The sequence below is a fragment of the Alligator sinensis genome, unplaced genomic scaffold, assembly GCF_000455745.1.
Source record: "Alligator sinensis unplaced genomic scaffold, ASM45574v1 scaffold1869_1, whole genome shotgun sequence".
NCBI classification, from domain to species: domain Eukaryota; kingdom Metazoa; phylum Chordata; order Crocodylia; family Alligatoridae; genus Alligator; species Alligator sinensis.
The window spans coordinates 44,832-58,802 of NW_005843484.1; the positions used below are offsets into that span (position 1 = coordinate 44,832).

The following is a 13,971-nucleotide window of genomic DNA, read 5'->3' on the forward strand; positions in this document are numbered from 1 at the left end:
CGGCCCCAGGGAAGACCCGCGGGTGATCATCCCAGTCCTTGAGGCCGGGCCAGCTCTTGCTGAGTCCCACTGTCTGGCCATGTATCCAGGAGCCATATGGTGCAGAGTGGCCAGCGGGTGGGCAGGAAAGTGGGGAAAGTGAGGATGGGGGTGGGAGGGAAGTGAGCAGGCATGCAAGAGCACAGGGCCTGCGCCAGTGTCTTGGAGCCAGTGCCAGTATGGCCCAGAGCGGGGCAGTAGGAGTGCGGGATACGGGCTGGCCGGGGTCTATGGAGTCGGGCTGGGCTGCGCCAGCAAGGAGACACTGGCGAGGAGAAGTGGCAGCTGAGCCATGTGCCGCTTGGAATTGACTCAGCTGTAGCTTTCCTCTCCTGGTGCTGACCCAGATGGGCCTGTCCTGTCCAGTCCCGTTCTGAGAGGCACACTGCTTCCCTGCATGCTGCTCAGGATGGGATGGGCCTGGATGGGTCGGTACCAGCAAGGAGAAGCAGCAGCTAAGTCGTGTGCCAGCCCAGCCCGGCCACACTGTCCCCTTACCTGTGCCTGCCCAGCCTGGCTGGTCGTGAGCAGGACGTGGCTCAGCCAGCCTAGCAGCATCAGGTGCATGGCTCAGGTGCCGCTTCTCCTCCCGGGTACTGACCCAGCTGGGCCTGTCCTGGCACACAGTGAAGCCAGCCCAGCTGCTGTCTCCCTGTGTGCCGCTTGGGCTGGGCCAGGCCAGTAGCAGGGAGGGAAATCCACGGCTGAGCTGGCTCCAGCTGCATGCTGCTCTGGACAAGTTGGGCCTGACTGGGTTGGTACCAGGGAGGGAAAGCTGGGGCTGAGCCAGCTGAGCCCCATGCTGCTCAGGGCAGGATGGGATGGGATGGGACATGTCCTGCAGCCCCAGTGAGAGGAACCTGGCCCTGGGCCCGCTTCTGCTATGCCGTGTGGGGCAGGCTGGGATGGGCTGGGTCATACCAGTGCCGGTGAAGGGAAGGGGGGATACTTACCTAGACTATGGAAGACTGAGGTTTGACTCAAGCAAAACAGGGACCCTAAACTTGTCTCTCACATGCAAGATGAGTACCCTTAAAAACAGCTATTCAGGGCTGGGGAAGGCAAAGAACTCTGTCACTTGCTCATTCATTCTTTCTTTCTCTCTCCGTCTGGTTTCATTTTGACATGGAACTGAAACATTTTTGAAACCAAAGAAACATTCATGGCACAGGAAAACCATTTTCCTCCCAGCTTTACTCCTTACTTCTTGCCCTTGGCTGCCATGAAGCCTTATATTTTTAGATAAACATATTTAAGTTATTATTACTCTAGTTAATCCTATGTTTGTTGCACTTAAAGGGCTTCAGTAGAAGGTCAATGCATCAGTGTGCTAGACAATATATACAAATATAGTAATAAACTGTATTTATGGTGGCATTATTTCAACTGTTTAGAAATTAAAAGGACATACATGCATTTTTTGTTACAAAAATAACAGCTTAATAATAGCCTGATATAAACTAATTGCCTTCCTGGCTACCAAACTGTGACATAAGTTATTGTCTTAATTGCTTCCCTGAATTATTGTCTTATTGCAAAAGGCGCACACTTATTTCTTGCATCTATTCCAGGCACGCTAACCCACCTTCTAGTGCTTCTTCACTGCTCAGTTGTGGCAGTCCAAATTCATTTATGGTGCTAACAATTCTGTCTACCTTTCAGAAAGTAATTGGGAAGTAAGGCAAAGGTTTTCAAAGGTGCCTATATGCACTCAGCTCTCATTAAATTTCAATAGCTTTTGGAGAACTCATTGCCCTGTGTACTTTTAGAAAAACTCCCTCCGAAATGAGAGTGAATTAGTTTGGCAATATGTCCATGCAATTTATATGAATATTGGTCTTGGTAAAGAAAACTAATACAGTGCCTTAAATATAAACAACCAAGCTACATTAAAAGGGCAAGAAAATGTTGAAAATGTTAAGAAATGTGGTCCTGTTCACCCAGGGTTATGACATGTTTTTTCCAGAGAAACTTCTGGCAGAGGACTTCTGAGGTGAAAAGTCCTCTGAAGGATGGTGGATGGGTGCAATGGCAAGAATTCACCACAGCGGCCAGAAGGACAATAGCAAGATGCTATTCAGAAAGATAAATGGCTAAAAGAGTCAAGATATTCAATGAATTAGTGAATCCCCTCTATCTATGGAGGCTTCAGTGATAAAATTAATGGCCCCTGAAAAGAGGACAGCAGTAGAATCATCATCACCTGCAGTCCCCTGGGACAATATGCCTTCTAGTACTAGTGATCTCAGGCACAAGGGCATTTCCTTGTGTAAAATTCATTTAATCCAGGACATGGCTGAGGGGCCAACAGTGCTGGTGTTGCTGAATTTATTATTATCCAACTATAATGTCATATATTTCAAAATGTGCAATAAGTAAGTCTGAAACTTTAATATAATTCCAGGAATTTTCCAACTAGAGATAAAAAAATCTTTTCTGCAGTTTTATAACTACTGAGCTCTTGCATTTACAGTAAAAGCTCTGTTATCCGGCATCCCCTGGGAATGGAGGGTGCCGGATAACAAAATATGCTGGTTAATTGAGCGGCCCCAGCCGCCACTTCTCCCGCCGCGTCTGGGGCATCCCTCCACCCCTCTTGCAGCATCTCCGTTCCTCCCACCACATCATCGCCCATCCTGTGGGCCCTGTGGGCCCCGTGGTACAGGGAGGCGGGCCCTGCACAGCCCCACACAGCCTGTTATGCCCCCGGGCCATGAGGGCTTGGTAGCGCAGGTTGCTTTGCCCCCGGCCATGGGGGCTCAGAGAAACCAGAAGTGCCGCGGTGGGCACTTCTGGTTTCACTTTATCTTACAAGCCAGCATGCTGGTTAGTAGAACATGCTGGCTTGTAAGATGCCGGATAGAGCAGCTTTTACTGTACAAAGCTCCAATCACAAAAGACGACTGAATTGCTGATCAGGTTCTTACAGCACTAAGGCAAATATGCGTGGTGCATCGAGCAGGATGAAATGAATTTTATAGTAGGAATGATCATGCCCATCTAGTAAATTTCTCATTCCTAAGAAATATTCTAGCCATCACTTTCAATGAATTCTGCCATGCTTTAAGTTGGAGATAAAGCAAATCTGTCTGCCTAGCAGTCCTTTTCAACAACAATCAATATTGAAGTCATAATAAACAAATGGATTTAGCAGGCAAAAGTTGGGAGAATTCTTGAACTGTTTATAAATCTTCCTTTGTTGCTCTTCTTATACATTTATTAAATGCAGACAACCTTTTCAAACCCTCATCTTAATTTGCTGAACCAGGTATATTTTATTTGTATGTAGCATAAATCTACCTTTCCTAATAAGATGACACAAATGGCGCTTCAGGAGGAATGTGGATGGCCTGGAGAGGGTTCAGGGGAAGACTACTCATCTGGTTAAAGGCCTACAGAAAAAACCCTATGTGGACCAATTGGGAGACCTGAACCTCTTCAGACTCCGCAAGAGGAGGCTGAGAGCTGATCTCATGGCCACCTACAAACTCATCGTGGGGGCCAGCAAGAAATAGGGGATACAATGTTTACCAGGGCGCCAGTCGAGGTAACTTGAAATAATGGCCACAAACTGGAAGAGAGCAAATTCAGATTGGACATCAGAAAAAAATTCTTTACAGTGAGGGCTGCCAAAATATGGAATAAGCTTCCAAGGGAGGTGGTGCTGTCCTCTTCCTTGGAGGTATTTAAAAGGAGATTGGACAGACACCTGGCTGGGGTCATCTGACCCCAGCACTCATTCCTGCCCATGGCAGGGGGTTGGATCTAATAGGTCCCTTCTGACCCTAACATCTATGAAACTATGAAATACCTTCAATTAGGGAATTGGATGAGTGGGGAGTTTCAAAGCCTGAATTATACTTAAAAGACATCCTCACATTTTGGTTGTGATAAGTTAAGTGGGATGGTGATAATACTATTATTTATATTCATAGTAACCCGTTGAGGACTTAGTAATACAAGGCTTATACACCCATTTAAAAGAAGAGAGACTGGCTAACAGAGAGGTTAGGCCATCTCTATATGACCTCCAGACTGTGGAAGGGGGAGACCTGTGTGCTAAACCTTGAAATAGATATAATATAGGTGTGTTACAATACTCCTGGGCACGTATGTAGTTCTCAGAGAATGCCCCTGTGCCTGTGAGATCACTTGTACTAAAAGGCATGCTTTCTCAGGGGACCACTAGTGATGAGTCCATTACCATCTTGCGCTTCCACTGAGGTGGATGATTCTGCTGTGCTTTGCTGAGGCAAGGTGTAGACATGCTCTTGTAAATGGCCTAATATACGTATTAGATGTAGAAACTGAGGCTAGGTACAGACATTCAAAAAGCCTGAGGTGGAATCAATCAAAGTTTACTCAGTTTTCTGTAAGCAATGTAGCTTAGATCAGTAGTGAACAGAACACACGTTTCCATTTGGGGGGGGGGGGGGAAGGGGGAGAACGGGATGGGACAAATCTTAAATTGGGTTCCACCATTTTTAAACCAGTATATATGTGCTGAACTTCTGTTCTGTTGTGGGTAAGGACTGGTTTTTTGTCTCGAACTTCCATTCTGTTATAGGTATAGACCTGTTTCCATCTACGTATACCGGTAAAAGTGTAATGTCTGTACCTGGCCTCATTGCCCATCTCCTGTAGCTCAGTCCTGTGCTTTAGCCATGCGATCATTTATATTAACTGCAAAGAACCTGAACTCCGCCAGTCCCATCCTGTACAGAAGATCAGCACAATGTGTATGCTTTGTTCTGTGGGCTTGTCTGGCACATAGGTGAATAGGCCCCAAACCACTGCAGCATTCTCTCTACATACTACTCCCATTAATGTTAATGAATGCCATTCACAAACTTTGAAGGAGATTAGGGAAGGACAATAATTTCCTCATCTGTCATTTTAGCTGGAAAGCTCAATTTGTATTGTGTACAAACATAATATACGTGGTTTAGCAAATTAAGAGAAACAATATTTTACCCATTCAGCACTTAGAAAGAGCCAGCCTGCCTTCAAAACTGAGATTACAGTGTGATACTTGTTCTTTGTGTATGCAAAAACATTTCATTTTAATTGATGCTTGTTGCAGTAGCTAGTGATAATATTTTACAGGGTTGAGGTCTGGTGATGCTTGTTAAATAGGAGATTGGAAAGTGAAGTAAATATTTTAATTAGTAATTGATGTCTGAGAGCTGCAGCTGCTCCAGTGGGTTTGTTTATAATAAAACAGCTGGTAAGTCCCAGTATTGTGAGGGGTCTTGTGCCCTCCATTCTCTTTGAAGTCACTGGGAGCTGTGGGTGCTCAGCACCTCAAATGCTAGTGCCAATGTCAATGGAAAATGTTTTGTGTGCTGTTGTATTATTCATCACTAGGGCTAGGGACAGAAGTTACATATAAACCGGTTTAAGTGATCAAAAACTGGTTTAAACCTGCAACAGAACAGAAACTCAGTGCACATAAACCAGTTTCAAAATGGCTGAAACTGGTTTAAGATGAACCTGATTGAATGTAATATCAGACTTAACTGATTTAGGTCAAACTGATTTATGAAACTTCTGGTCCACCTTTCTCATTCAGGTTGAATCACAGTCCTTCAGCATCCCAGCATGCTTTTCAGCTCTGGGCTGGGCTCTGCAATCTGCTCCAGAGAGCAGGGCTGGCCCTGCACCTCTGCTCCCTAGCCAGAGCAGTGAGGGCTAGCTGATGGGTGGAGAAGTGGGGCAAGCCCAGCTGGGGATGCAGCCCAGTCTGCAGGGGAAATTGCCTCCCCCCACCAGGAAAGCTCCAGCTGAGGTCTGGGGCCAGGGAGGGGGGTTAAACACCCTTTCCCCTCTCAGACTTACTGTGTGCTGACTGCAGCTATAGACTACAAATTCCAAAAACCTCAACAGCAGCAGGAAAAGGAAGTGAACACAGCCAGAGAGCTGTGCTCTAGTGCCCCTCCTCCCCCAGCTTCTGGACTGATCCACTGTAGGCATATTGCTTCATTTCCTGTATCAAAGGTAAATGTTTGTTCACTTCTGTTTCAATTTAATCTGTGCATTTTAGACTAACTTGCAAAGACTGAATCAATTCAGCCTCAGGCTTTTTGACTGCCTGTACCTAGCCAAGATCTTGGGAATTCAGTAACACAATGAGGGCCTTGCACGATGTAGAATGCATGGACCCGAGTTATCCCTATCAATCAACCATTACTTTCCCTGCACTTCCTTTGTCAATGTTTTACTGAATTGAAGGAAAGCTCATAATCAGCTTGTCTATATGCCTATCACTATGTTTTCTTTTTATAACTTATTTTAAATTACTGTTCTTTAGTAGGGAGTACAAAGATAATGAATGACACATGCAATGGGAGAGAGGGACACAAAGTAAGCAGATACTGATCAAACTTCTCTGCAGCCAATGCGATGGATAGGGACAAAATGTATAGTAAATGACTAATTATTGAGTATCGAGCCATTTTGAAACCAAAGAGGTGTCTACAAGGACTTCAGTCTATTAGATGTTGACCACTCTGGCACTGATGCAGCAAAGTGCTTAATCATGTATTTAACTTTAGGCAGACATCTAGCCCTATTGAAACCTGTGGACTACCAGGGGCATGACTAAGTGCTCAGCTGGATCAGCACCACCGATTACTCACACTTTGTAGAACTGAGCCCCAGAAAATGGAAGTAAGTGCTTGTATTGCCTAAAATATAATGTAAACAGAAGGGTGAATAAAAAGTTTTTGCAATAGTGATATGTATGGAATATCCCCCAAAAGGAAACGTTTGGAAGACCCAACACATGCCATAGGTCATGCCTTTTCAGGGGAAGCTCTGCTTCAAGATTCCTTAAGAAGGAGTCTCATTTAGTCTCCTTCTCTCCAAAGACCCTGTAGGCAAGCCTTTGGCTTCGAGACCCTGGCTTTTCTCTATCCCTGGTTTCCCCAGTGATTTGTAGCATCCTTACCTCAGATAGCTCTTTCTTTTTGCTCAGCTCCCAGAAGAGGGGTTTTTTCTTCTTCAAAGGTTGTGGTAGCAAGGCAGAGTGCCTACGTCCCAAACAGCTTACTCTAGTTCCCAGCTTTCTCTGTCTCTCAGGTACGGTCAGCCAGAGTCAACAAAATGTTACAAAACTATAGCAGTCGACACAGAGATTAATGGTCACACACTAAAATTAAACATAATGTCATGGGGAACCAACCAGGGAGCATCCTCTGTGGCCTCCACCAGTCCCAGACTGCCATCTTCTATTGGGGTGGAAAGGGTGTGTAGGTGTCCTGCTTATGAAACTATTTACAGCAAAGTGTGATCACGCTGACCACCCCCACTTGTTCCCCATAGAACCACTAATCAGCTAATTTAGCCTGGGCAGTGGTGGCAGGAGATCATTCAGACAAGGACAAAGATAAATGCAGGCTCAGATATTTAGGTTATCTGCTAATCTCTGCATACTTTACTTATCTCCTCACACCTTGCAGCATCCTTCAAAGCATTTGTTGGCATCCCAGGATACCTCATCACCCTGGTTGAGAATCACTGGTCTAAACTAGCAGTGTTCAAGGCACTCTGCTTTTAGTTCTGACCAATAAAGGCAGAGCCTGCCTCTATCTTGTGTGGCGCTATGTGGAAAAGGAGAATACATTGAGCATGCCCGCCTTGCTTGAATAGTCTGTGAGGCCAGGAGGAATGGCAGCCCCTGAATCTACTGACTGTACCTTTGCCACCCCAAAATCATAGAAAGCGCAGTGGACCAACCCCTTTTGGTTCGAGTTTGCTGACAACCTTGAAGTGGTGCCAGCCCCCATGGAAGAATGTTGCACTCAACAGAGGATGTGCACTACCACCGCTGAATAAGTACCTCGGAGTAGAGCTTATCTTTGACTATCACAATCTAGCACCAAATAAGTAGTATTAAGGCAGATGGAGTAAAGATAAAACACTATCTTGGTTCATTATGTGTTTAATTAAACAAACCACTTCAGGCACTTCACAAGAAAACAACCTCCTCTTGCTTTATTCTTGATGTGCCTGTTTGAATAGGAATTACTGTAATTAACTCTGGAATTCACAATATCAACATGTGGAAATAGCTGCATAGCCTCTAAACACATGCCTTCTTTGGAATGCAGGTGTTACAGGTTGTCTAAATAATTTCTATTCATTAGGAATAAAGAAAATTATTAAGGAACTGGCAGTAAATGTGAAAATAAATCTGTAAAATCTAGCTCTAAGAGAGAGCCTCACATAAAATGTATATACTCTTTTGAAATACAAAGCTCAGCATAATATGCACCACTCTTACCTGATTAAAATCTAACCAAGCCCTGCTATTCACTGATGATACTTGCATCTGTTTGGCCTCTAGCTGAACCTCCAGGTGTCATTCTCCTGGTGGAGTGATTTCAGAAAGGTGCTTTTTATTTTTTTTTTTAAGGACACAGCTTTTAGAAGCTGTTCTGTCAGCTGTGTTGATTTTGCAGTGAGCAAAGATCACATTGCTAACATTTGTAGTGTTGGGTATATTTGAATACCAGCCAGCTTATGGAGCTGGTGAACAGATCATTGAGCATGTATCATAGGCTAGGTCCTCAGCTAGTGGGTATCGATATCGCTTTGGCTTCCATGGAGCTACAGCAATTTACAGCAATTGAACATCTAGCCCTATGTATTCCATATACACCAGGGAACACTACAGCAGTCAGAACACAATTCAAAAAGCCTTAAGTGGAATTGATCTAAGTTAATACGCAGGTTTCTGGAAGAGGCATAGTTTAGATTGGTAGCAAACACAACACACATTCACCCTTGGGTTGAGCGGAGGAGGGGGCAAATGGGTTCCACCATTTTTAAACCAGTCTATGGCCCTTGTCACACCTTATGCTGTAAGCTGAACAAATGTTAATCTGCTTTGCATTGTTCAGCTTAGTGGAGCAGTCACACCTTACGGCAAAAAACCATCTCTGACTGTCCTTCCCCTGCACAGCTGTGACTTGCGACTAGAGGCTTGGTGAGCAGGGGTAGGACCAGATCATTGCTTCTGCTGGGCTGAGCAAGTACTGTAGCTCTGGACCAGCCAGGTAGCTCCCAATGCTTGGACTGCCTCGCTGCTCTCAGGGGGCAGAGCAAGCACCACAGCCTTGAAGCACCCAGCAGCCATGGTGCCTCCCACTGCTGCCCAGACTGCTGCTTTCTCTGCCTGGTGGGAGCAGTGAGGGAGTCTGGGTGGTAGCGGGAGGCACTGTAGCTGCTGCGTGCTCTGAGACTGTGGTGAGCAGCAGGGCAGAGGCACCCCAACGTCCCTACACATGCTGACTCAGGAGGGGCCAGTACATCCTATTAGAAGACTGTGACTTGTGTGGAATAGCTATGTGGAGTGGTTACTTTAGTGGAACAGGTACAGGGTTACGTGGATTAGAGATAATCTCTCCCTGAGGTGGTGTAACTTTAAAATTAATAACGAGTGCTTTAAGCCACTTAATGGTGTTAAGGTGCAACCAATCCAGGGTTTAAGAGTTTCAGAAGCTGCCTAAAATTATTATGTAACAAGGCCCTACGCGTGCCAAACTTCTGTTCTGTTACGGGTATAGACTGGTTTCCAACCACTTTTACTGGGAAAAGTGTAATGTCTGTACCTGGCTAATGTGCACGTCTTTCCCAAGCTTGGCTGCTGAGGATGAACTCTTTGGCTAATGTTTCGCTCCTGCTTTACCTTCTCTTTCTCATGCTGTCTTATATTTACTGCCTCCTCTTGTTGTTGTGTGTTGGCATTATGTTTAGATTGTAAGATCTTCAGTACAAGGATTATATTTAATATTATTATTATATTGTTTTATATTATTATTATTACGGTGGTTGTTCTTGTTGTTATTTCCACACCTACCTTGCTATACACTAGGATGCCTCAGTTACTGTTTATGACGTCTAGGACCAATCATAGTACGAAACATCCTCTTAAAATCTAACATGTATAAGCAAGTGAGATGAAAATCTATGTGAGGAAAGGTGTAGCTGAAAAAGGACCGAGCAGGTTTCCACAGCACCGAGCTTAAGGTGCTGACTCCTTTTATCAGAATTAAAGTCACAAACGAGAAATCTGGCTACGATGCTCTGTTCCATTTTCACGACAAGGCGTATGGATCCTGCTGGTAACTGGCAAATATCAGTTAGGGGAACATGCTATCAAGTCCATTACAATTAATGGTTTGGCAAGCATAACTGGCACACAGAGTAGCCACAGAATAACATCTGAAGCCCAGCACATGATGGCCATGTTGCCTGTTGCCAGAATGAAATGATGATACAATTAAACAATAAGAATCCACTTCTCATTTTCATGTTCTGTAGAATACTAGATCTAGTTGGAAAAAAAATTAAAATTAGATTTTTTTTAAACCAAAAGAGGGACATTCTCCTCTCCCCTGCTATTTTTTTTTTTTTTTTACTCTACTGTAGTTTAAGATAAAAAATAATTTGGGTCCATATCCTCTCATCCCTGACTTTCTTGTTCTGATTTCCAGCCTGTAGACCAGGACAGTGATGATGCTCACCAGTTCGTTTCATCCCAGGGTGTTCCTGCTATGCCTCATGTCTGCAGTCTCCTCATCCATACGGCTCCCTCATTTCCATGGTCCCCCACAACTGCAGGATGCAGTAAAGAGGAGTGAATACCAGTGTACTGACCTTGAGGTGGGCTCCTCTGTTACAATATCACATGGGGTATTACTTCAGATGTAGATCTTCTTATATACTGGATCCCATTCATTATCAGGGACACTTTTCATCTGTTAAATGCAAATACACTGTACATTATTCCTTGATCAACATGGTGGAGACTTTCATGTCAGTACAGGAGATTTCAACACATTGTTTCCATTACTTTTAATGGAAAATGTGTGGCTACAACTCTTGCCCTGCATTAAAAAATGCCAACTCTGTTGGAAAATGTGTTGTGAGGATGGGGTATAGGGGGACACTTAGAGTAGGTGGTGATCAAGAGGGCAGAGAGAGACAGCAGAAGGAAATCCCTGGCACTAAAGTGCAAATCTACCCTGCCTTCTACTCCTTTGCATAGTCCGACTAAACGCCACCTGGAGCTCATCCTGGAGAGCCCTGGGAAGGTGTAATAGGCAAGCCCTGGAGTGGTAGACAGGACATGTGTTATGTTTCTTCCTCTGCCACTGACCTACTGTGTGACCTTGAGCAAGTCATTGATCTGTGCCTCTGTTTTCTTTCAGCTGCAGAATCTGTATTATCTATTTATATCATAAGCTTCTTGGTGCCTGCCTCTTACATGGTGTTTATAGAGAGGCTAGTGTAATGTAGCTCCAATTCCAGTTGGAGCACTTCAATGTTACTGTAATTCAAATAATTAATAGTAATATGAATGAGTAGGGTTTTTTTCCAGGACAAAGGAGGCCTGGGGAGTTTATTGTAAGCTTAGCAATCTATTTTGTTTGTGTGATAAACTAAGTGAATTGAGACATCGATATTGCCTTAACTGGTGATATCCTAGATATATATTGTGTTCACTAGAAATGCATTAAGAACCATCTTCCATGTGAAGTTAATGAAGTTTTTTATATGCAAACTAAGGAACTCCAATTGTAGGGGAACCTCAGTCCCTGCACCTGCTTTGAAAAACCCAGGAGCCCAAATTAAATTGTCTCCCCCCACCATATTAAATGTTGTGATGTCAAATGATGCAATAAAGAAAATATTAACATAAAAAACTTGGGTCTCTGCATGAGAAAAGAAGATGCGGCAGATGGCCCATAAAAACTCAGTCAGCCCTTCTGTAAAAATGGAAGAACAGGAATCTTCCTAAAAAATTAAGAAGCCCCAACCTGAAGCAGTAACTGTGTTTAGCCATTTTGGGTGAATAAATTAGGGAGATTTACCATGGTTGTTTTTTGTTTAGTTGATAATATATAGTGTGCCAGACAATACAGGCATTCATTGAATGATGATTTTTATATTTTATTAGGAATAAACTCAGAAAGATGGTCTAATATTTCATATTCTTTTTGCTGTAGGCTTTTCTTTCCAACTGAGTAGTTTTAAGCTGCACCTGCTGTGACTGGCATTTAGCACGCTCATGAATTTTCTAGTTAATTTTGAGAGAGACAGGGTGGTGTGACTAGTGTGTAAATGTTCACTTAAAGACTTCCTGCTTGACTGCTGGACTATCATTGCTTTTGCAGCATAGTAACACCCTTAAAATGCAGCTGTTTGCAGGCTTTCAAATTCAGCAAATGCTTGTTATGCACAAACACAAGCATCACTGGAGGGTAATGGGGGAGACTATATGTTCATGGGAGGAGGTGGGAGCACATCAATATGGAAAAGTACACATGTACCATTGCATTAATGGAAGACTGTACGGCCCATATCTTGTCACATAAAAGACACACCTTTTTTTAACCACTGCTGGAAATTGAAATGTGCATTATATGTGAGGAAATATGGTAAGAGCAGTTTCTGCTGCTTACTGGGCAAAAATGAAAGTAAATTCTGCAAGCAATCCACAGGGAGCAGAGCAGTGGTCCCTAGCTGATGCTACTCAGTTGCTTACTACAAGAAACAGTCTTTTCCCCTTCATTCTGCCTGTGAAAAGCATGATGTGCCTCATATTGCTTGCAAGAGAATGAGGTGCACACATGCCTCATTCCCTTCAAAACTGTTAAAAGGTCATTAAAGTTGGAAAGTTGAGCACTTAGTGGTTAGGAAATGGAATAACCTTAATTCAGCTGATGTGCATATGCTTTATATTACTTTCTTCTTATCTAACCATATCCTATTTTTTTCATCCTTAGAATACTTGCTTCTTTTGACACACAGTTTGAGAGTGCCCAGCTAGTGGGCAGCAGCTTGATATATTTTTGTCTTATCTTCATCAGTTTTTGTGACACTGCACATGATTTAGTGCAGGTTATCCAACCCTCCTGCTGATTACAGTTATTAATTTCCTCACTGGCATTTTCATTATGCTCTCCTTAAAGTTTCTTAGATCCTTACAAACATCAGTCGATTTTAGCGCCACCACACCATAGTTAAGGGAGGTGATAGAATTCTCCCAACTTTATACAAGGAGCAGAGACAGGGAGATAAAGCCAGAATTACCGAAAGTTTCGTGTCATTTTAGTTACCATATTTGAGAAGCTTTATTTAGCATTTGATAGCACTTTATGGTCATAGTAGAGCACCTAGTGTGACCTCCATTCTAGCTGTGAGTGCAGATCTGAGCCTAGGGGCATGTCTGTACTGCCTTCAACTGCACCAGGGAATTCCAGAAACATGAACAGATTCCCAGGTACTTGAGAGATGCCAAAATCATAACCATATTTAAGAAAGGAGATAGATCAGATTGCAGCAATTATTGTGGTATTGCATTCCTGTCTATAGCTAGGAAGATCCTTGCTCACATTCTCCACTATTGACTCACTTTCCTCACTGAGGACATTCTACCAGAGTCTCAGTATGGTTTCAGACCACTTATAGGTACAATATGTCTGATATGTGTTGCTAGACAACAGCAGGCAAAGTGCCTCAAGCAACACTGAGATCTTTACATGGCCTTCACTGACCTAAGGCCTTTGATTCAATCAACAGAGAGGCCCTATGGAAAATCCTGATGAGATTTGGATGTCTGGCAAAGGTGTTATCATTATCAGAGTCCTTCATAATGATATGACCGCAACTCTCCTAAGGAAGAGCTCTGAAATAGACCCCTTCACTATTAGAAATGGAGTCAGGCAAGGATGTGTGATTTCACCAACACTCTTTTTCATCTGTAGCACAGCTATTGTGCAAGCTTGCTGATGACGGACTCCATCTGGAGTCAATATCTACTACCTCATGGACAGGAACCTCTTTAACACCAAATCCTAGATAGTCAACACCTACATTACTGACCAATATACTAGTGATTCTGTCTTGTGGGAGGCTCAATTG

The 13,971-nt window shown here is 43.6% G+C and overlaps 1 long non-coding RNA gene across 1 annotated transcript in view; it reads left to right on the forward strand.

Annotated features, from left to right (window-relative positions):
• The window catches only part of LOC102383768, a 27,853-nt gene extending 16,116 nt beyond the window's left edge, over window positions 1–11,737 (forward strand). Inside the window, exons 3-4 of the long non-coding RNA XR_325507.3 lie at window positions 6,594–6,708; window positions 10,539–11,737. This is a non-coding gene — a long non-coding RNA (uncharacterized LOC102383768). The remainder of the gene's footprint in view (window positions 1–6,593; window positions 6,709–10,538) is intronic.
• The last annotated feature ends 2,234 nt before the right edge of the window (window positions 11,738–13,971 follow it).